General features: G+C 43.3%; 1 protein-coding gene across 1 annotated transcript in view; it reads right to left on the minus strand.

Annotated features, from left to right (window-relative positions):
• Positions 1-24,661, minus strand: part of LOC109927471 (zinc finger protein GLI2-like) — a 372,063-nt gene that overhangs the window by 67,265 nt on the left and 280,137 nt on the right. The window lies entirely within an intron of this gene.

The following is a 24,661-nucleotide window of genomic DNA, read 5'->3' on the forward strand; positions in this document are numbered from 1 at the left end:
CAAAATGAAACAAACCCCAACAGCCAATTTCTGAAGGCTAGCTTCAGTGAAGTGAACATGGTCCTTGGAGGAAAACTTTAATATATCTTATCCAGGAATAAAGCACATAATACAACAATCCTTATCACATGCAGGCACAAGCTCTCCCTCCCTCCAATTTAGTCACCCATTCCTTCTTTCTAGAGTTTTGGTTTCTCTCTCCCTCCATTCCTAAGTTTATTTCTCTCTCTTTCTTTCCCTCCCTCCTTTTCACAATTTGTTAGGATTTTTGTTGTTGACCCTCTCCTTCCATCTGCCAGATTGTGTAAACAAACAAAAACAGAAATTCATGGAGAAACTCGTTTGGTCTAGCAGCATCTATGCAGACAGAAAACAGCATTAACGTTTCGAGTCCACTGACCCTTCTTCAGAATTTCTAAACCGAACGTGAAATGATAACTCTGTTTCTCTCTCCACAGATACTGAGTTTCTCCAGCAGCATCTGTTTATGTTTTTTCTCAGATCGCCAGCATCCTCAGTTCTTTGTCTTATACCAGATTGTGTTGCTCTCTCCCGCGTTCTCAAGTACTGTAACTTTCTCCTTCTCCCTTTTCTTCTCTCTCTTCATTCCCCCCCTCCCCACGTTGTCCACTGAGGTGATTTTCACTGGCCCCATTTCTGCCATTCACACATCCAGTAACTTCCAAAATGATAGGATTGGCAAGGCTTAGACAATGTGGCTACATCTGCCAAGGGCACTGTACATTGAGAACCGCACATGCAAGGAGTGGTTCCCCAGACTCAGCAATTGTATTATTCGGGAGACCAATTTGAGTGCTGAAAGTAGTGGAAACATTTAAAGAGCCGATGGGTAGGTTTTAGATAACATTAACAAATTAAAAGCACCTCTTTAGCTGCTAGAGGTAAGTTTCAAGTTGGCTGTACATTAGCGACATGAGCATAACACCACAAATGGAAGGTCAGTCTTTTCAGGCAGTTTCTGTATCAACAGTAAACCCTTGGTATGTGTGAAATTGCTGATGTTGCTCTGCAGGAAGCAATGGGCAAGTACTTAACTCACTAAGAAAAATTTGCTTACACAAATTCATCAAGCCAATATTTATATAAAAAATATAAGATGTAGGAACAGAAGTAGGCCACTCAGTGAGGTAGGTTGTGGCTGCTTAGATAATCGTCAACTCCACTTTTATACCTTTTTCCCATAACCTGTGATTCCCTTAATGGTTAGGAATCAGTCTATGGCAGGCTAACTGTGATCAGCAATATGATAGAAACTTAACCAAGTGTAACTGCAATTCTTGGTCATGCAAGGATGTTATTGTACCGGTCATGATAGCTGCCTGTGTGTATGGGCTGGAACTGAATAACGGAACACCCTGTGCTATATAGAGAGTAACCTGACCTGGGCTGGTGCAGGATGAGATAGCAAATAGAATCTAAAATTGTTAACGTGCAAAAGGAGGCCATTCAGCCCATCAGGTCTGCAGTGGCTCTTTGCACAAATGGTTCACTTTGTGCCAAATACTGTTGCAGAAAAAGGAAGCTTCCAATGGAGCAAGTCAAATCCTTGCGAAAATTAAATCTGAGAGTTCAAATCTGATTCTTTCATCCTAAGATGTACAGTACTTGAAGGGCTTTTTTCTCAATAAATTCACTAACTCCTGTAGATGTTTTTTGAAACCTTTCGGAAGTCTGTATGGCTCAGTTGGAATGGGTGTTTCTGCCTGTTTCTGAGAAATACAATATAGAGTCATACAGAAAACAGACCCTTCGGTCCAACTCGTCCATCCCAACCAGATATCCTAAATTTGCCAGACCCATTTGCCAGCATTTGGTCCATATCCCTCTAAGCCCTTCTTATTCATATACACACCTAGAAGCCTTGTAAATGTAGCAATTATGCCAGCCTCCATCACTTCCTCTGGCAGCTTGTTCCATATATGCACCAGCCTCTGCGTGAAAAAGCTACCCCTCAGGTCCTTTTTAAATCTTTCCCCTCTCACCTTAAATCTATGCTGTGTAGATTGGACTCCCCTACTCTAGGAACTTTCCAAGAGGCAGCTAATTGTTCTGATATATGAAAATATTTCTTAAGTCATGTGCAAAAATATAATGGATTATGTACTTCATATCAATCACTTCTGCGTTGTTGATATGAGAGCATTTGTGACATTCCTCTGCTCTATAATGCAGGAATTTGCCCACTTATTTTAAATTCATTAATACCACTGGCAAGATAGCAGAACAAGGCAGTCTGCTGAGTATCACAGAGTCTTCAATTAGTGGAGGAAATATCACAACGCACCCTATTTTTAAGGATAAGGCCTCACTAACTTACCTGAAAGTTCAAGAATTTTCAATCAGTTTTTTTTAAAAACACAATCGGAGATGAACAGTAATTCTCATTCTTAAATATCTCTGAAATATTGAAAGTGTTCCTGCGGATAAAAAAAACTTGGCAAATGTTTTATTGTTTAGCTTGTGAGAGATGCCATGCTATACCACCTCAAAATTTTGCACAAATGTCATGATACATCCCAAAGTTTTCAAGAACTATACTCCGTGTTTATAAACAAACCAGTGTAAAGATGAGTTGTACATCTTGAATGAAGATAATGCCCTTGCAATTCATAGCATGAAACAGCACCAATGGATCTGATTCACAAATTCCTTCAAAGGAGCTATCTTAATTTTCTTTCATTCGTGCATGGGATGTAGCCTTGGCTAACTGTTGTTCTTGCGAAGGTGGTGATGGTGACTGTCTTACTGAACCACTGCAGTCCTTGGGTGTGTAGGGACACCTACAATTCCATTAGGGAGGGAGCTCCAGGATTTTGACCCAGCAATGCAGAAGGAATGCTGATATACTTCTAAGTCAGAATTGCATGTGACTTGGAGGGGTGCTTGCCAATGTAGAGATTCCAATGTATCTGCAGACTTGTTTTTCTATGTAGTGGAGGTCACAGGTTTGGATGCTGCAGCTCCACTCCCTACTGTTTCCCCATATCCCTGCAAATGTTTCCTTTCCAAGTACATATCCAAAACTCTAGTGAAACTTATTACTGAATCTTTGTCCATTGCCTTTTCAGGCAGTGTTTCCTGATTGTACCAACCTTCTGCCGAAAGGAAAACAATTCTCCTCATTTCCCTTCTGGTGCTTTTGCCAATCAATAGAAAATTACTCTTAAACAGTTAAGTATGCAGCAGAACTAAGCTGCTGGGATACAGTGTGCTGAAATACTAGGGATTGTGGGAACGACCAAATTAACACTGTTTCAAAATTAATAGAAAGTCTGAAAATGCGTATAAGAAAAACATACGAGCTTTATATTACCTGAATTTGCATTCCCACAGTCCCGTGCTTTCTATGGGCTTGGAGATGCAAGTTAGATTTGGCAGTCGTATTTATCTCTGTTATCCCCTCACCTCAGGGGACCTGTGTTTATTAATGTGCCACTTCCCATGATAAATTACTAAATAGAAAGAAAAGCCTTGTACTCATTTCTCCCCCCATTTCCCGTGATTTATGTCTATGATGACTGCTCAAACATTGGCCCCCATTAATTTGCAGGCATCGGTGTGACGTCCACTACCAGCTCAAGTTTATTGGTGTGTCTGCTGGTCGGCTGAGCAAATGTAAACCTAATCTGTAAAGCTCTGTTGAAGAATGTCATGTTTAGTAGACTGGTCTGGGACATTTCCAATACGTAACGAGTAACAGGCATTTCATTTCTGTCTCTTCTAATTTTGGTCTTTGGGGCCTCTGAAAGTCTCAAGCCATTACACTGCAGAGACTTTAAATACTACATCTATTCAGACAGGAGGACAAGGAACTGCAGTTTATGAAAGGAAAACTGCGAGAACTGGAATTCTGACATGTGGGGGGAAAAATACTGGAGATTCACGGCGAATTGGACCGAGAGGAGGTTAGGTTAGCTTCTTGGGTGGGACCTCCTGTTGAAGCCCGTAACATTCAGAAATTTGTTTAACTATTTATTGATCTTGCCAAGTTTTAAAGGTCGGGAGGTCTTGTGGCTCAGTGGACACCGTCCATGCCTCTGAACCAGAAATTCGAGGTTCGAGTCCCGCCCCTACACTCAATGGTCAGAGAAGGTGTGTTCATAGTATGGTCACTTTATCAATCTGTAAATTCTGTCTACAGCTAACGGTAAGGGTTTCCTGTTCCACCATACTTGATATGGTGTAGCGATAGGCTGGTGACCTGTTCCAGGTGAAACAAATATAAGCAAGTACTATCTAACACAGTGCGGAGCTGGAGGAGCAGGAAAGTTGCTATTTTGGTTCGGGACCTTTCCTCTGATGCTGCCTGGCCCGCTGTGATCCTCCAGCTCCACACTGTGTTATCTCTGACTCCAGCATCGGCAGTTCTTACTATCTCTAAGCAAGTACTATTCATTGTTTACTCATGAGATATGGATGTCACTAGCTGGGCCAGAATTTATTGTCCATCCCTCATACCCCTTGAGAGGCTGGTGGTGAGCTTCTGCCTCTGTCAACTGCTACAGTCCATTTTTCTGCCTAATGAGGAGGACTTTCTCCTCTCAATGGGTAGTGAACCTGTGGAATTCTTCATGACAGAGAGCTTTCGCGGCTGGGTCATTAAATGTAGAAACATCGAAAATAGGGGCAGGAGTAGGTCATTTGAGCCTTCTCCACTGATAAATATGATCATGGCTCATCATCCAAATCAGTACGTGTTCTCGCTTTCGCCCCATGAGCGTAGCCAAGGCTAAGGAAGACAGATTTTTAATCAGTGGGTTAAGGGGTGAAGACAGGGAACTACAGTCAAGGATTCAGTTCAGTTATGATTCCATTAAACAGTAGAGGAGACTCAATATGGGCTGAACAGCCTACTTCTTCACCATTATCTAATGGACTTATGTATCACTAGATGTGGGAAGCTTCAAAGTCAAGTTGTAATGTATGTAATTTACAGGATTGGAGGAAGAGAAAATATGATGGTGGTGGGGGAGTGGTCATAAACAGCCAGGTAAGAGGAGGTACATTCAAAACTGAGATGAGGTGAAACTACTTCTCTCAGAGGGTCGTGAATCTGTGGATCTCATTGCCCCAGAGTGCAGCAGAGGCAGAATGAATCAACAAACACAAGAAAGAAATAGATGTGTTTCTGATGAAAAGTGGGATAAAGTACTAGGGAGCTTGCAGGCAAGTGGAGATGAGACCAGGATACGATCAGCTATGATCATGTTAAATGGAGGACCAGGCTCAAAGGGCTGAATTGCCTGCTCCTGCTCCTAAATCCTATGTTGCTAGGAGGGGATGGGAATTTGGCCTGGCTAGAATTTGATGGAAACCCAAGAACTGGCTTGAAATTGGGCCTCAGGCCTCAGTTCAATAATCAGTTGCTGGCTGACGTGCCTTGACAAACAGTTTGGCCTTTGGCAGGGTCACATCTCAGGCTGCTGTCTTGCTGGAAACGGTCTCAGGCGAGTCTTGAGAAAGGCAAGAGGATGTGTTGGGAGGGGTGGGGAAGTACACTAGTGAGGCTGTCAGCAACATTAACAAAGTGGGAGGTGCAGCTCCCAAGGAAAACACAACACAGGAACATTGAAAATAGGAGCAGGAGTAGGCCCCGCCCCGCCATAACCAGAACTTCCTTCTTCAGATGGCAAAGATAGCACTAAGAGAGTGGCCTTCAGTCAGTAAGCCAAGAGAGTGGGGAAGGAGGTTCCATTGCTACAATCTCCACAGTGTAGAAATAGGCCATTCAGCCCATCAAGTCCACACCAACCCTCTTAAGGGCATCCCAATCAGACCCATTATCCCCGTAACCCTGCATTTCCAATGGCTAACCTGTCTCGTCTGCACATCCCTGGACACTACAAAAAGTTTCCCATGGCCAATACACCTAATCTGCACATCTTTGGACTGTAGGAGGAAACCCACGCAGACACGGGGAGAATATGCAAACTCCAAGCAGTTGCCCAAGGCTGGAATCAAATGCGGGTGTGTGGCGGTGTGAGGCAGCCAACCACTGAACCACTGTGTCTCATTTGGGGCTATTTCTATTGCAGCCTGAATCATATCACTGTGATTAACATGGTGGTCTTGGGGAATGGTGGAAATGGGGTCAGACCAAAGGAAAAGGGGATCAGGCCCAGCTGAAATTCAGGAGCATGGGTCTACATTTTCCCATCTCTAATCTGGAGCATTCTACGCAGTCCAATCAGTTATCAGCCATAACAAAAACAGAGGTTGCTGGAAAAGTGCAGGAGGTCCGGCAGCATCTGTGAAGAAGAAAATCAGAGTTAACGTTTCGGGTCTGGTGACCCTTCCTCAGAACAGATACATGCCTGGCTCAGCAGAGGCTACAGCATAATGCAGTCTGGACCATTCTTGTCTCTATGGTATATTTGATCCAGGCAATGTCACGCCCATTAGATGGAGGGGAGATGGGATTAATACAATCTGGAGGCAGTAAGGTGCCTGAATCTGACAGACTCTCAGAGAGAGAATCTCCGGTCGCAGTCAGATAAAAGGTTTTATTCACTCCAGCCTGGGGCAAGTCTCAGCGGAACAGAATTACAAGACAGTGAAAACAACCACAGACAGGCGTTCTCTTCTACCTGTGGTTACAAGTCATTCTGAAGTGCTCAGTGGCTGGGTGGAAGGAAGCAATGGCTCTGTGAGCCACCCGTGATTCGACTTTCGATCGCGTCTAATCCTAAATACGAGGGATTTGGGATTAGGATCCCAGGCAGCCTCTGCAGCTGGCTTAGCTGGCTGGGGGCTGCTGTATGAGCCCTGATGGGTATGTGAACATCTACGTGGTCTCAGAATGGTATGCTTAAAAATTGTTCACAATATGTTTTGTGTCTCCATGGGTCCATCTGACCTGCTCCGGTTTCCTTTCATAAACTGTAGGTGCTTCATATTCTGCTCTGCACCTTCTCTCTTCTAACGTTTCACCTAAAATTCACTTACACAACGGATTTCCTTCTCCATTATTTTATCTATCTTGAGGTGGAGGGGTGCAGCAGATAAGATAGAGCAAGAGAGAGAGAGAAAGGATGGGAAAGGGGGCACGTCCTTCTCTTTACTCCTGAACTGTAATTTATCTTTCTGGAAATTCTGTATTGCCTGTCTGCTCTTGGGCACTGAAAGTATTTTGCACAGATTGGCTTCAGACAAGTTGGATTGCAAGTAGGAAAAGAATCTGCCGTGTTGACAGAGAAGCTTTGGAAGTCACTCAAAAAGCAGTCAGAATGTGGTGAGAAGCCAAAACATACACATGTGCAAACACTGCAGTAAACTGAAAAATCCAGGCACATGTTTACCTACATCATCTGCTTTTGCTTGCACTTTTCGACTTAAGACATCGAATCTAGAAAATAATTTGATAACGTTCTAATTTCTACTGACAACATCTGCACAGTAAAATTGCGTGAACTGATGCAAACTTTGCTGTGGATTAAGGAATTACCTGTTAAATATTTAAAACGTTGCACAGCTTCAAAATGCTCAGGAGTCTCAAATCTATGGGTGTAAGGTCAAACGTCCTAAGATTATAACACGCACTGATACAATTCAGAAAAAATAAACTGGGAGAGACAGGAGTATTCCTTGCTTGGTGATGCGATTTTGTCACAAAGTGGTGTTGTGATCAAATGTCGAGTTCCCAGACCAGCACTTTCTTTATAATAGAGGGAGGGAGGCAGGGAAGGAATGTAGAGTAGAGCTACAAATACATTTACAGTGTAATAATATAATCAAGTGTTTCATAAGCACAAAGCTTGAATAGTTGGAAATGATTTTCCAATTTAGACCTCAGCCATGGAATAACTATTGGGGATCTTTTGGCTGTCCTTCAAGCTTTATATTAAGTGTGTTATTCTAATTTCAGGCTGCTAATACCTTCATAAACATGTGCACATGTGTGCATATTTCTGTCAAAGTGCCACCACACTTATACAAGAGGATTAGGACTTGCAGTCACGTTCCTGCTGCTTTACTGAGAGTTGTTTTGCAGTTTGTTCACAGAATCTGCAGACCCAATTGATATATATTACAGATTAAATTGTACAAGTCTCCACTCTCAATGAGAACATACATCGAAGAACTGAGAAGTTAGCAGAAGTGAATTGCAAGGCTCCAGAAATTTTTAGTCATTAAAATTTTCCAGTGGAAATTTGAGAGAGCTATAAGTCAGGAACAGTAGTCTCGGTACCAAGTCCTCTAAATTGCAGAGCTGTTGTTTCAGGCTCTGCACTGGGAATGGAGCTTAGCAAAGTTTACTGACATAGCTAACTTTTCCACAGTTCAACAAGGGCACTTGCTTTCACACTGGCTTGAGTGGTGCCAGATGCAGTCCTGCAATGCCAATCTGAAGTCTGTTGTCTCTGTAACCCCTACTTAGCCTTAATTTTCCCTGTCACACTGGTCTTTAGGACACCACAGTCCAATTGGCTGCAGTGGAAATGTTGGGCTCGATCGCCTCGATAAAATGAAAAGCAGTAAATTCTAGCAATAGGAAACCATCTCAATAATGCTGAATTAGTGCTGAAAGTCCGTCAGCGTTTAGAAGAGAAAGGACGACTTTGTGTTTTGGTTGCACCCTAATGAAAGGCCTTACCAATACATCTGATGTTAATGATGCTACTGCGTGAGCAGTTTTATTTTTATGCTCAATACATCATTCTTATTTGAAACACACAAAATATGAACTCAATGCTGTTGCACAATTCAGACTTGACCTGCAAACTCACAACGTAGACCCACAGTGTGGACTAGTTTGGATTAACTGTATGGATTCACAGTGCAGACCTAAACTGTAAGCTCACAATATAGACCCCAGAACAGACTTACATCAAGGACTCACAATATAGACCGAAAGTACTGACTCACAACAGGCTTACAATATAGATCCAAAGCACAGACTTGCAACACAGACTCACAATAAAGATCCAACATACTCACAATATTGACCAAAACTACAGACTTACCCTATAGACTCAAAACACGAACCTACAGTATAAACTCAAAATAAAGACTGTGGCGTAGAAATTTGTCTTTGGTGATGGTACAACATGAGAACTATTGGATTGGTCACTTGTTATATGTGCAGGCCCTTAAATTCAGTTCTACTGTAGACAACAGAATTAACTATCAGGGGTCAGTTAGCTCAATTGACTGGCAAGCTTGTTTGCAATGTAGTGGAACACCAACAGCATGGGTTCAATTCTTGCTGAGGTCACCATGGAGGTCCTGCCTTTTCAACCCTCAGGTTAAACTCACCCCAAGTCATCCTAATGAGAGAGCAGCCCACTGGGACTCTGATGACTTTATAATAGTGAGCAATCAATAACTTTACAAGACAAATTTTTACCTCTTTAAAACACTTAAAGAGTTCAACTGCAGGAATCTTAAAATTAGAGAAAGAAAATACCCCCACCAAATTAAACGATATATGTTTATGGTAATCAAATCAACTTTTGAAATGGGTTCTAAGTTTGTTTGTTTAAACACAGATCTGCAGCTATTTTGGTTCACAAAGCCACGTATCAATGTTACAGACACAGTCAGACTCAGGTTGACTTACCTTTATAAATAGAATTGGGCTGTTAGAAATCGGTAAAAGTTTTCAAAACCATTTTGAGTGTCAGAAACTCACTCAATTGTCACATCTCCGGTTTCAAAAGTGTTTGATGAGAATTAGCTAATCATTATCTTTGCAGGGATATTTGCTGAAGCCCTGTGGAGTTAAATGACGATAAGATGACCCAAATATGGGATTTTGTTTTAAGAAGGAAGCAATCCCACCAACTCTGAAAATATTACATTTGGTCTTTTCAGAATCCTGGCTTGAACATTTTGATAAAAAGCCAATTGCTTGTGAAATGCAATGAGATGGATCTCAGGCGCCTTTTAATTTTGTATCTTTGCTCTGAGCTACACACTGCTCCCAACGAGGATGTCAGTCCACTGCTCGACATCTTTACAGCTAGTTGACAAGTGATTATTCAGATTGTACGCCTGGACTTAACACGGATTCCTTGCTAACAACGGGCCTGAGACAGGGGCATGTGCTATTTTGGAACTGGTATGCTCTAACCACTGCACAGCAGAGTGTGTTAAAGGTCCATTGAGGGCAATATGCCTGGACAGACTGACAACACAGCACTAAACTCTCAAACTCTGTAGTTCAGAAAGGCTAACAAAGAATAAATCTGGAGCAGATGGATGAACTGATGAGAAAAAAAAAATCAACACCCACTTGTTGTTTATGGTTTCTGACAAAACCAAAAGGAAGAAACAGACTGTTCAACAAGCTGAGATGAAGTTACTTCTGATCAGACTAATGCCTGGAAGAGAGACTGATGCAATCCAGATGCCTCGAAAACAAAAAGAACAAAGAGCACATATTATTTTAAAGAGGCAAGCACTTTATTTTTTAAATGCCCAAGGAATACATTAGTGCTTGAAAATTATCTGTGTGGGGAGTCTGGGTTTACAGCAGAACTCCCCTTTGCCAAAGGGTCAGGCAATGACCTTGAAGCTCTAACCTGTGTGGGAGAAAGAAGGTTGTCTCAAGAGAAGAGTGGGCGAAAGTTTAATCCACACTGTTATTAATAAGTGAATATAACATGCACATTTTATCTGCACCTCTCCACCACCCTGTGTGTTACATTCCATGATGACTTATTATTTAACCCAATCATCTCCACCGATTGTCACTTAGCAGCATCTTAGTTGGACCATTCGCTAACAGCACTAAACCCGCTGTGTGGTAATTAGGAAAAACCAAAATCTGACCAGGCTGAAGCAAAATAACAACATTTACTCATCTCATTTCATCTGGTGGCCTCCCCGTTCAGTTCCTCCAAGCTCACAGTCCCCCAACCACACAGCTCGCTTCTACCTCCTTCTCCCAATCCACAAACAAGACTATCCGGGCACACCAACTGTTTCTGCTCCTGCTCCACAGAACTCATCTCTTCATACCTTGACTCAACTCTTTTCTCCCCTTGTCCAGTCCCTTCCCACTCACATCCGCAATGTGTCTGATGCTTTATGTCAGTTTCAAGAAGTTCCCAGTTTACGGGTTCTATCTGCATCCTCTTCACCGTCAACGTGAAATCCCTTCACAATCCATCCCCCACCAGGATGGTCTCAGGGCTCTCTGCTTCTTCATGGCCAAAGGGCCTGAACCGTCTCCATCTGCCACCACCCCGTCCGCCTGGCTGAGCTTGTCCTCACTTTGAACAACTTCTTCTTTAACTCCTCTCACCTTCGTCAGGTCAGAGGGGTGGCCATGGGTACCTGCATGGGCCCCTGTTATACCTGTCTCTTTGTGGGGTATGCAGAACATTCCTTGTTCCAGTCCTCTTCCACACTCCACCCAGAACTCTTTCTCTGGTACATCGATGACATCATCAGCACTGTTTCCCTCTCTTGTTTGGAATTGGGAAAGTTTATCAATGTCGCTTCCAATTTCCACCCTGCTCTCACCTTCACCTGGTCTATCAGTGACTCCTCCCTTCCCTGCCTCAACATCTCCGTTTCCATTTCTGGGGATAGGCTGGTCACTAACATCAACTATAAACCCAGTGACTCCCTCAGCTACCTGGGCTATACACCCTCACACCCTGCTTCCAGGAAGGACTGTATTCCATTCTCCCAGTTCTTCCATCTCTGTTGCATCTGTTCCAATGATGCCAACTTCAACAAGGGGCTCTCTGAAATGTCCAGCTTCATCCTCAAGCGAGGATTCCCCACCACTGTGGTTGACAGGGCCTTTAGCCGTGTCTGACCTATCTCTCACTCCTCAGCCCTCACCCCCTCTCTTCCCTTCTACAACAGCAAGAGGGTCACCCTTGTCCTCACCTACCATCCCACCAGCATCCACATCCATAGGATCATTAGCTGGCATTCTGCCACCTTTAGTGGGATACCACCATCAGATACATGTTCCCCCTCCCCCCTCCCTTGTCAACCTTCCGCAGGGACCATTCCGTCCGGGACACCCTGGTCCACTCCTCCTCCACTACCAACACCTTGCCATGTCCCCACAGCTCCTCCCCCTGCAACTGCAGACAGTGTGATACCTGTCCATTTACTTCCTCCCTCCCCACCAGCCAAGGCTTCACCATCCAGGTGAAGCAGTGATTTACCTGTACTTTGCTCAATCTAGCCTACTGTAATCACAGTTCACAATGTGGTCTGCTCTACAATGAGGAGGCAAAACCCAGACTGGGTGACCACTTCACAGAACACCTACGTTCAGTCCACAAAAAAGACCCTGAGCTACCAGTTGCCTGACATTTCAACACACCACCATGTTCCCTGGCCAGCATCTCTGTCTCAGGCTTGCTGCCGTGCTCCAGCGAAGCTCAGAGCAAACTGGAAGAACAACACCTCATTTTCCACTTGGGAACTCTGCAGCCTTTGGGGCTCGGTATGGAATTCAATAATTTTAGGGCTTAAGCAATTTCTCCCACATCTTTCCCACAACCCCCACACACCAGGTCTTGTTATCACAAAGGCTGCTATCACAAACAACCCATTGTCAGCCACTAATGGTCCCCATTAGCAACTATTGATTCTCAGAGGGTGATCTTTATCCACTCCTTTGTCTGACCAACTGCTTTTGTCTCTCTCTCTCTCTCTTTCTCTCAGTTCCATCGCCACCTTTCGTTTACCCCTATCCCCCTCCCCCATCCCTTCATCAGCATATATACCAATCTTTTCCTAGCTACACTCAGTTTTGAAGAAGGGTCACTGGACCTGAAACGTTAACTCTGCTTTCTCTCCACAGATGCTGTCAGACCCGCTGAGTTTTTCTAACAGTTTCTGTTTGTGTTTAACATTTTACCTGGATTGTTTCTGACATCCAATTTCCAGTTCTATAGTGAAGCTGGAATGGTGGGAACAGATATACAAACCTGTCACAGCAGACTGAAACTTACACACTGACACTGTAACACCAGTTCCATTGATGTCAGTGGAGGCAAAGAATATTAAATCTTGTGCAGATCACGAAGACTGCAGGTGAACCCCCAACCTGCACTGAGTCAGAGTTTTTTGTCAAGAAAGTGAGAGTGAGTTGCAATAACTGGCCTCAGGGTGCCATTGAGATAGTGTTTGGAAAAAGTAGAAAATAATTCTCACTCTGTTTGGGGTGAGTGAATGAATACATGACAGAGTGTGAGAGAGTGAGTGAATGGGAATGAGATAACTTTCAGCATCCGTATAAAACTGTATCTTAACTGATTCCAGGTCCTTTCTCTCCGCTACTTTTAGACTTCCAATGAATGGAATGAACTTTTTTTGTGATGTAGAGGTGCTAGTGTGGACAAGAGGTAGAGTCCACCCGCTGAAGAAATAGCATTCCGAAAGCTTAAGATTTCAAATAAACCTGTTGGGCAATAACTTGGTGTCGTGTGATTTCTGACCTTTTTTTATGTGAATAAGGATTTCCTAATGCTGCTCTTCAGGAGCGGCAGGGCACAGTGAGTAGCATTCGTCCGTTCGAACCAGAATAAGTTCCACTGCAGGATTTGATGGCCAGAGAAGGTGTATTCATACCAGAGCCAAAGGGGTTTGTGTATCAATCTGCAAATCATTCCAACACACACCAACGACAGACCAGGACAGAGTTGCATGATAAGTCATGTGATGGAAAGAAAGTTAGAAATTCTATCATGGTTCCAAACTGCAGCATGCATGTAAATGTTTACATCACCACAGCAACCCAGACACCTGAATGAAGTGTAACACACCGCCAACAATGTCGTTCTTTGCCATTCATCACTTGTGATCCCTTGATATACATTGCCACAGTACAGTTCATAGCAGTATGCTAGGTTTCCTTTGTTTATTCTAATTAAAGTGGAAAATTGAAGTTTTTCCACCCCTTCCTTATAACCCAATCTCCTCATGATCAATCAATTTTGAGGCTTTTCCACGTACTTTGTGTAGGAGCTGACATCTCCTTTACGTCTCGCTCATCAGAATTAGCTTTTAGTTCAGCATTCAGTTTATTTATTGCTTGTTCTAGAGTTGCTGGGTATGTTTCATACCAAGCTCATTAATACTGCTTAATCTCTTATAACCCTCCATCCTTAAATCTTTCAACGCGAGCAACAAAGGTCAGCGAAGGAGCTCAAGACGACTCTTTGGAATTCTTTCTCTTCCCAGGAAGCACACTGGTACCCATCCCTGTGCCCTTCTGGAATGACGTGACTCAGATCAGGGATTAACGATAATGCTGATTGTGGTTAAAAACGCAACTTCACTCTGTGAATATTTCATAGATGATCGCAGCCTCAAAGTGCCTACTATTTCATAACTGGAACTCAAAACATATTGGGAACTGTGAAGCTGGACAGTCAGTTAGACCCAGTTGAAGCCAACATAACAATGTGCAAACTCAAACTGAAGGGTATGAGCCCTCGAGAAGGAGTCTGACACCTCATGGGCAGTATGTTGTGGAGGTGATGGACATCTCAGCTGCCAGCTGGAGATATGGTGAAAGTCTCCAGGCACTTCTTTTTAGGGAACTTGTCCCAGGGCAGTGGTGTGGGTGTTGAAGGCTTGGCTGCCATGAACAGGTTGGCACCTTCTAGTGAACAGCAGCACCATCGGGGAAGCTGGTGGCTGCTAATGGTACTATGCTCAGCCACGTCCAGGGATTATCGGTGGATCTTAGGTCTCAGATAAGTGATTGGGTAGGGGATGTTGTTTGAGTGGGGACTTCAGTGAAAGTAAGAAAAATGAGTGGATATCTCACTGAGACCGATGAAATTCTAACACTTTATGCAGCGTAAATGCCAGAAGGATGTTCCCGATTCCTGGGGAGTCCTGAATCCAGGTCACTGTTTAAGACATGGGGTAGGCTGTTTAGGACTGAGATGAGGAGAAGTTTCTTCACCCAGAGAGTGGTCAGCCTGTGGAATTCTCTGCCACAAAAAGTGGGCGAAGCCAAAATATTGAATGCTTTCAAGAAAAAATTAGATATAAAGGGATCACATTAAGAAAGCAGGGTACTGAGTTGGATGATTAGCCATGGTCATAACGAATGGCAGAATAGACTTGAAGGGCCGAATGGCCTACTCCTGTTCCTATTTTCTCTGTTTCTATTGGCAGCATTGACAGTGAGTGCCTTCCAGTCGTTCCGTCCCTTCCTAATGCCAGGTTCATTCATTCATCTGAATGAGGGGCATCTCGACTCCGAGTTAGTAAGAGTTGTAGCACGATGGGTCTTCACTGGGCGTTCGTTGGGGAATTAAGGGCCTCAATTGGTGACGGAGATGGGGGATACCATCTACAGGGCTCCTGCTGCCATCTCAGTCAGGGTGAAGGTGGCAAACCCGGGTTTCCCAGCTGCTACCCGTCTGTTGAATGAAATAGCACCAAGACCAAATTCACCATGGGTGAGGGCACAAGATTCCACCCTGTGGCTCTCGGAATTGGCCTGAATTAAACTGTCCATTGCAGTACATGTAAAATTGCTCGACCTTAAGCTGCTGTTGTGAAAGCAAAGTGGAGGGAAATGATACTAGGCTGGAAGGCATTTGAAAATCAAGTGCTGGCACAAGCCCAATGGTTCAAGTGGCCAATCCTTTGGTGTTGCAGTTTCGTTGATTCTCAGACACAAAGTGAGTGCATACACTCATCCTGACGTCAACCATTTCACACAAGGATCCGAATTAAACCAATGCCAAGAGGTGAACATCGCACTGATACAAAGCATCCATTTCCAGTCCTGTTCCACTGTCTCAATAATTATCAGAACCGAAAGCAAAACGTTAAGAATTTAAACCAAAAAAAAAACATTTGAGCTGTGGATGTTTCCGCACACTCACTGTGGTGTACAGCAGAATGCACTGTTTATGTTTGGTATGTTTAGCCTGCGTGCAGCAGAGGCAACCAAGACAAACAAATCAACAAGCATGTATCGTTCTCTATCTGTCTCCAACATTGTCAAGTTTTCAGTCACTGGTCAGTATCCTCTCCTTGTTCCACCTATTATTCTGCATTGTCAAGAACTCTCTCAGTTGTCCCAATCAGATCACTGTACCCCTTAGCAAGTTTGACAGCGAGAATGTTTTTAAATATATAAAATGGGCGAGGTAGAAGTCAAACTTAACCTCGGCCCTAGAGAGAATGAGGCTTGGTAATTATAATAGGAACCCAGGAAATGGCAGAGGAGTTCAGTAAATACTTTGCATTATACTTCATGGTAGAAAATACTACCAGCATTCCAAAATGCGAAGTAATTGGCAAAAGGGTTAGAAGAAATTAATGCAAATAAGGTCACTAATAGGGCTAAAGACCAATGAAACCTCCAGACCAGATGGGAAGCATCCTATGATTTTCCAAGAAGTACTTACAGAGAGAGCGCAGGCACTGATAATAATCTTCTGAGAATCCTTATATTCTGGGTAAGTCCCAGAGGATTGGAAAACTGTCAATGTAACATCTTCATTCAAAAAGGTAAGGAGGCAAAACTATAAGTCAGTTAGCTTAACATCTGTTATTGGGGAAATGATTGCATGTATTGTACGAGATGTAACAGCAGAGCTTTTTGAAATACTTCATAGTATCAAACATGGTCTGCATGACTACATGAAGCTGAAATCATGCCTGACAAATTTATTACAATTTTTTAAGGAGATAATGACCAGGATAAATAAAGGGGAAGCAGTTGGTGAAATATATTTGGCTTTGTAGGGGCATGTAATATAGTATTGCACGTAAGGTGCTTAATAAAATAAGAGCCCATGGTTTGGGGGGTAGTATATCAGCATGGGTAGAGGTTTGGCTAACTAATAGAAGACAGAAAATTCGGATAAGGAGGCACATTCTGGTTGGCAACGTGCAAGAAGTGGAGTGCCATAGGGATCAGGGCTTGAGCCACAATTATTTGAATATATATTCATTATGTGAATGAGGAAAGTGAACGTACTATTGCCAAGTTTGTGGATGACACAAAAATAGGTGGGAAGGCAAGTAGTGAGGATGGCGCAAACAATGAGCGAAAACTTGGCAAATGGAATATAATATTTGGACATATTGGCAGGAAGAATAGAGTCATAGAAACAGACCCTTTGGTCGAACTAGTCCACGCTGACTGTGTTTCCAAACTAAACAAGTCCCACTTTTTATTTTCTATTCATTTTTGTCGGATGTAGGCATTGTTGCCTGGCCAACATTTCTTGCCCATCCCTAGTTGCTCTTGAGAAGGTGATGGTGAGCTGCCTTCTTGAACCATTGCAATCCACCTGCTTTGGTTGGACCCATGATGCTATTAGGGAGGGAATTCTAGGACTTTGAGCAGTGAAGGAATCGTGATATATTTCCAAGTCAGGATGGTGAGTGGCTTCGAGTGGAACTTGCAGCTGGTGGTGTTCCCATATGTCTGCTGCCCTTGTCCTTCGAGATGGAAGTGGTTGTGGGTTTGGAAGGCGCTGTCTGAGGATCTTTGGTGAATTTCTGCAGTGCATCTGCTGCTATTGAGTAGCAGTGGTGTAGGGAGTGGATGCTTGTGGATGTGGTGCCAATCAAGCAGGCTGCTTTGACCTGGATGGTGTCAAGCTTCTTGAGTGTTGATGAGGCGGCATTCATCCAAGCAAGTGGGGAGTATTCCATCACCCTCCTGACTTGTGCCTTGTAGATGGTGGATAGGCTTTGAGGAGTCAGGAGGTGAGTTACTCGCCGCAGTATTCCCAGCTTCTGGTCTGCTCTTGTAGCCACTCTGTTAATGTGGTGAGTCCAGTTTAGTTTTTGGTCAATGATAACTCCTGGGATGTTGATAGTGGGGGATTCAGTCATGGTAACACCATTGAATGTCAAGGGGTGGTAGTTAGATTGTCTCTTATTGGTGATGGTCATAGCCTGGCATTGGTGTGGTGCAAATGTCACTTGCCACTTATCAGCCCAAGCCTGGATATTGTCCAGATCTTGTTGCATGTGAATATGGACTGCTTCAGTATCTGAGGAGTCATGAATGGTGCTGAACATTGTACAATCATCCGTGAACATCCCCACTTCTGACCTTATGATGGGGGGAAGGTCATTGATGAAGCAGCTGAAGATGGTTGGGCCAAGGACACTACCCTGAGGAACTTCGGCAGAGATGTCCTGGAGCTGAGATGACAGACCTCCAACAGCCACGACCATTTTCCTATGTGTCAGGTATGACCCCAAACACCAGAGAGTTTGCCCCCTAACAGCCATTGATGCCAATTTTGCTAGGGCTCCTTGATGCTACACTCTGTAAAATACAGCCTTGATGTGAAGGCCTGCCACTCTCACCTCATCTCTGGAATTCAGCTCTTTTGTCCATGTTTGAACCAAGGCTGTAATGAGGTCAGGAGCTGAGTGGCCCTAGTGGAACTCAAACTGGGCGTCACTGAGCAGGTTATTGCTGAGCAGGTGCTGCTTGATAGCACTGTTGATGACACCTTCCATCACTTTACTGATGATCGAGAGGAGACTGAGGGTTGGTAATTGGCCGGGTTGGATTTGTCCTGCTTTTTGCGTACAGGACATACTTGAGCAATTTTCTACATAGCCGGATAGATACCAGTGTTGTGAGTGTACTGGAACAGCTTGCACTGGAACTTGTCTGCATTTGGCCCTTATCCCTTCAAATCTTTCCCATTCACGTACTTATCCAAACGTTTTTAAACATTGTAACTGTGTCTGCATCCACCACTTCCTCTGGCAGTTCATTCCACACACGAACCACTCTCTGTGTAAAAGAGTTGTCCCTCGTATCCTTTTTAAATCTTTTTCCTCTCACCTTAAAAATATGCCCCCTAGTTTTGAACTCCCCCACTCTAGGGAAAAGGCCCTTGCTATTCACCTTATCGATGCCCCTCATGATTTTATAAACCTGTGTAAAGTCATCCTCATCCTCCTATGCTCCAGTGAAAAAAGTCCCAGACTATCTTTATAACTCAAATCTTACATTCCTGGCAAAATCCTGGTAAATCTTTTTGGACCCTGTCCAATTTAATATTATCCTTTCTACAGCAGGGTGACCAGCACTGTACACTCTTCTCCAGGAGAGACCTCACCAATGTCCTGTACAACTTCAACATAACATTCCAAGTCCTCTACTCAAAGTTCTGAGCAATGAAGGCAAGCCTGCTAAATGCCTTCTTAACCACCCTGCCTACACGTGATGCAAATTTCAAAGAATTATGTACCTGAACCCCTAGGTCTGTCTGTTGTATAACACTGCCCAGGGCCCTATTAAATAAGTTCGGCCTTTGTTTGTTTTACCAAAATGCAATACTTCACATTTATCCAAATTAAACTCCATTTGCCACTTCTCAGCCCATTGACCTATTTGATTAAGATCTCTCTGTAATCTTAGATAATCTCCTTCATTGTCCATTATACCACCAATTTTGGTGTCTTCGCAAACTTATGAACTATGTCTCCTAAGTTCTCATCCAAATCCTTTATATAAATGACAAACAAAGTGGACCCAGTAGGCTGTGCCTGTACTCATTCGAGTTTTGAAGCACGAGAGGTGACCTTAATGAAACATACAAGATGCTTAGGAGACTTGATAGGGTACTTGTGGAAAGTTTGTCTTCTTATTTGGGATATTCCACAACTTCAAAGGGATAATCTCACAGTAAAGGGTTGCACATTTAAGACAGAGATGGGGAGGAATTTCTTCTCAGAGTTAGTGAATCTGTGGAATTCTTTGTTACAGCAGAGGGCTGTTGAGACTGGTTAATTAAGTACATTCAAGGCTGAGAAAGACAGATTTTTAATCAGTAAGGGAATCGAGGGTTATTAGGAATAAGGCAACAAAGTAGAGTTGAGGATACAGATCAGCTATCATCTCCAAGAGTGGCTAAATAGACTCAATCGGCTGAATGACCAACTTCTGCTCCTATATCTCATGTCACAGCCATCTAGCACCACTACAGTATTTCTCAACTATTCTTTTACCTACATTTCCCACTACTGTCCCTACTGCCACCTAAGTGTCTCCCGCTCTATCTGACCCTCACATAATGCTTTTTCATTGTCCCATCAGGGCAGTTTTCTCTAATTGCAGCACACTATTGACCTGGCCCCCTCAGACTTTTGAAGGGACCTTTCAAGTGTTAATTCTGATCTCTCTCCCTCTGTGTACTTTCCCTACAGCTGTAGCACTGTATTCTGCACTCTGTTCTGCTACCCTGATGAACATTGTATGGTATGATCCGCCGGTACAGCATGCAAGACAACCACTTTTCACTGTATCTCAGTACATGTGACAACAATAAATCAGATTCAAACTCTATGATACATGTTTTCCCCTATGATGTTAAGCTTGGTACAGTGGGTGGTCACAGAATGCTTTTTACTGGCACTAATGGAATCAAATACAGATGCTTGTTTACACCCAAATTCTTTGGACTTGCGATCAACACTCTTCTGGATAATGCAACAAAAGTTAGATTTTCCTCTATGTTCAGAGGCAGGGGAAGGTCTTTAACATCAAGTCGATCATAACCCTAAAAATAGATGTTGGTGAGGCAATACATGAATTTCTAAAGGTAGATGAAAATGGGTTCTACAAAAGCACATTGGAGAATCTGCAGTTCATTGCAAAGATTATTTTGCATTTCCATTGAAAAATGAAGAGAGAAAAAACACAGGAGACCGTGGGAACATGATAACTAAAGGATTATATAGCATGATTTTACAGTAATGGAACTCTCAGCTTAACAAAAGCTCTACAGTCACACAGTGCATTATTTTATGGTCCAGTTTCAAAAGTGGAATAAGGAGCAATAAAACCAACGTTTTACATCTGAGACTCTGGTAGAGATGTCACCATATATTGCATTTCAAATCTCCACTGGCACACACTGGTGTAACCAAGGCATGGAACTAAGTTATGACACTGCATGCACAGTGAGTTCTTACCATTTGTAGGTGAGCAGTATAGCCAAGTAAAAGCTATTCACTTATCCGCAAAAGGGGTGATGGGGAATTATAACTGATATAAGATCCCTCAATAGAGAGGAATAATTAGTTATTGACAAAGTCTAGAATCAGCAAACTATTTCCAGTGAGTTATAATATATATGCCATGATCTTGTCACAGCCCAGTGCAATAGCTGTAACAGAATATCTAAACCTTCAAGCTTTTAAATTTTGTGACTAGGATAATGAGTTGCAATATTAGCATATATAATGCCAAAAGGAGCAGTGGCAATGTTACAGACTCAGAGCCATTCACAACTCAGAAGGAAGCCATTTAGTCCATCAGCCCATGCTGGTCTGCATTAAGTCTGCTTCTTCATTCATACCCTGAAGGATATGGTATTGTAAGTGCATATCTAAATTCAGCTTAAATGCTACTTGAGTTTCTGACTCAACCACCTTTCAGGCAGTGACTTACTGACTCCCACCACCTTTTGGCTGGAAAGCTTTCTCTTCAACTCTCTTCTTAGCCTCTACCTCTTACCTTCACGCTATGCCCCCTAATTATTCACCCCTCTACTAATGGAAAAGTGGCTTTCTGTCTACCTCATCCATGCCCCTCATGATCTTACAAATCTCTTTCAGGTCCCCTCCCAACCTTCGTTGCTCCGAGGAAAACAACCTGCATCTTTCCTCAGACCTTCCAATCCAATCAGCGTCCTGGTGAATCTCCTCTGCAATCCCTCCTGTGCAATCACATCCTTCCTATTATGTGGTGACCAGAACTGCACATGTACACCAGTTGTGGCCTAATCAGCATATTATACAGTTTCAGCATAATCTCCTCGCTTTTACATTTCTGTGCTTCAACTAATAAAGGCAAATATTCCATGTATGGATGTGCACAGCAATGTCTCTCTGATCTTCAGTACTTTCCAGGGTTTTACCTTTTATAGTATGGTCCCTTGCTTTGTCAGCCCTCCCCAAGTGCATTAGCTCACACTTTTCAGGATGGATTTTAATATGCACCGTTTTGCTCACTTGAACAGTCCATTAATATCTTCCCGTAATTTACGAGTATCCTACTCACTATTTATCATGGTATGAATTTTTATGACATCCACGAACTACATGATCAAACCCACTACAGTTAAGTCCAAATGACTAATGTATACCACAAACAGCAAGTGCCCCAACACCGCACCCTGTGGAACCCCATTGGAAACTGACTGGAGTTACAGAAGTATCCCTCTACCATCACCCTCTGCTTCCGGTCTCTCACCCAATGAATCCAATGTGCCACTTTCCTCTGGATTCCACGGGCTTTTACTTTATTTACCAGCCTGCCATAAGGGGCCTTATCAAAAGCTTTGCTAAAATCCACATAGGTGACCTCAAATACATTAGCCTCAACAACACTCCTGGTTGCCTCCTCAAGAAATTAAATCAAACTTCAGAGAGGTGTAAGAATATTAAGGCAGTAATAGTAAGGAATTTGATCACATGTTTGTTCCTCTATCTCTCCTGCATTGTTTGGGGCCCGTCAGTGTGTTCTTTTCTGTTTTTTTTTACTTCTACCTTGGATCTCATTTGATGATCCTTCCGAGATATCATTCCTCCTCGCTGCTACAATTCATTCTTGATAAACACTGCAACTCTCTGCACTCCCCCATCCTCGACTCTATCTTGTCTGAAAATGCTATAACCAGGAATGTTGAGCTGCCAATCCTACCCATCTTTCAGCCGAGTCTTGGTCATAGCTAGGATATCAAACTCCCACATGCCTATCTGTGGCCTCAGATTATCTGCCTTTCCCCTCACTAACAAATCCCCCACCACCACTACTGTCCCACACCTCCACCTCTCTCCCTGTGCAGCTGGACCACCCACAATGCCCTGGTCTTGACCCTGGCTAGCATCCACAAAGGAACTATTAATCTTACTGTCTTTCAAGGCCAAAAAATGGTTTGCAAATGAGATTCACATCTGCTGATACCCTCACTACTTGCCGGGACACCTTCTTCTGTCTAGCGGTCACCCATTCTTTGTCTGTCTGTAATTCCATAAACTGTGGGGTGACCATGTCCAGAAATATGCTATCCACAAGACTCTTAGCCTCATGAGTGCACCGTAGCATTTGCAAATGCTACTCAACCTCCAAAATGAGTTGCTCCAGCTGGAGGTGCCTCCTGCACACATCACCATCCAGACACCAGCAGTGTCTTGGATTTCTCACATAGTACAGGATGTGCAAATCAAGGGCCTGGGCTCTACTGCAGCCTTGGATTTAGAACCGTAGAATTCATACTGTAGGAAGAGACCACTCAGCTGTGTCTTTCTGCTAGCTCTTTGTCACAACAATCATAAACTAACCTGACTCTTTCCCTGTCACTCTGCATCTCCCTCAAATATTTGTCCAATTTCCCCTTAAAAGTAATAATGGTCTCCTCCTCAACAATTCCCCCATGCCTCAATTCTAATTTTTTCTAATCACTTTCCCGCCTCCTCAGTTTCTTCATGATAATTTTAAATTTATGATTCCTGTTCATTCAGTGTGGTCTTTCCTATTCACTTGAACAAAACACTTCACAGGTTTAAATTATTGTCCAGTACAGTTAAAAACTTTATTTACGAGCAGTACAGGCAGATCACAGCAAGCAAAGGATGTACAGATCAAAAAGACTTAAGAAGCATACAGGTTACATTGCAGGTTACATTATTTGAGGCTAGAGTCCATTCAACAGTCTGATAACGGCCAGAAAGAAGCTGTTTCTGAACCTGCTTGTGCGTGTGTTCAGGTTTCTGTATCTTCTGCCTGACGGAAGAGGTTGTATGAGGTCACTACCGGGATGCGATGGGTCTTTGATGATGTTGGCCACCTTTCCGCGCCAGCGAGCTGTATAAATAGAGCCCATGTATTGAAGGTTGGCTTCCGTGATGGTCTGGGTTGTGCACACAAGTTTCTTCGTCTAATATCCCTTCTGAATATTTGTCTGCTTCTGTGTCTCCTTGCCATTGTTCACAGCTTTGGTCTTCACCACAATGAGACTCCTTGCTCCCATTCTAACTGCACAGCTTTATTTCTTCAACAAAACTCAGCATCATGTTACAGACAACTGGCAGCAAGACTGCATTCAAAATCTTGCTTTTGAGATCCTGCTCACTACACTTGGTTCAGTTGCAGCAGGGGATCAGTTTAATATTCATACTTGGGACGTGGGTGTCACTGGCGGTGCCAACATCTGTTACCCATCTGTAATTGTCCCTGAGAAGGTGTTGTTGAATAGCCTCTTAGTACTGCAGCAGACCATGTGATGTAGGTGCTTTATAAAGGTACCTTATTCATAAAATATCCAAAAAAGGGAATTCTCATACATTTAAAATTGGAAAATACATAAAGTGCAATAATATTCAACTCTTCGCCATTGAGCATGTTGTAATCTGGGGTGTCTCAATCCAATGTCAATACGCATGCGAGTTACACCATGTAGTCAATGCCAAGCAAATAGCCTGAGGGGTCTGACACTGTTACCAGCCCCTCAATGTATAATAGCTGAAAGGCTGCATACCATTGCCTTTCCCCATTGTACCTTTCCGGCAGCTGCCCAAGCTGGGGAGGCGATGGCCTAGTGGTATTATTGCTGGACTGTTAATCCAGAGACCCAGATAATGTTCTGGGGACCTGGGTTCAACTCCTGCCATGGCAGATGGTGGAATTTGAATTCAATAAAACAGCTGG

This window comes from Rhincodon typus, chromosome 7 (genome assembly GCF_021869965.1).
Source record: "Rhincodon typus isolate 14 chromosome 7, sRhiTyp1.1, whole genome shotgun sequence".
Taxonomy (NCBI): Eukaryota; Metazoa; Chordata; class Chondrichthyes; order Orectolobiformes; family Rhincodontidae; genus Rhincodon; species Rhincodon typus.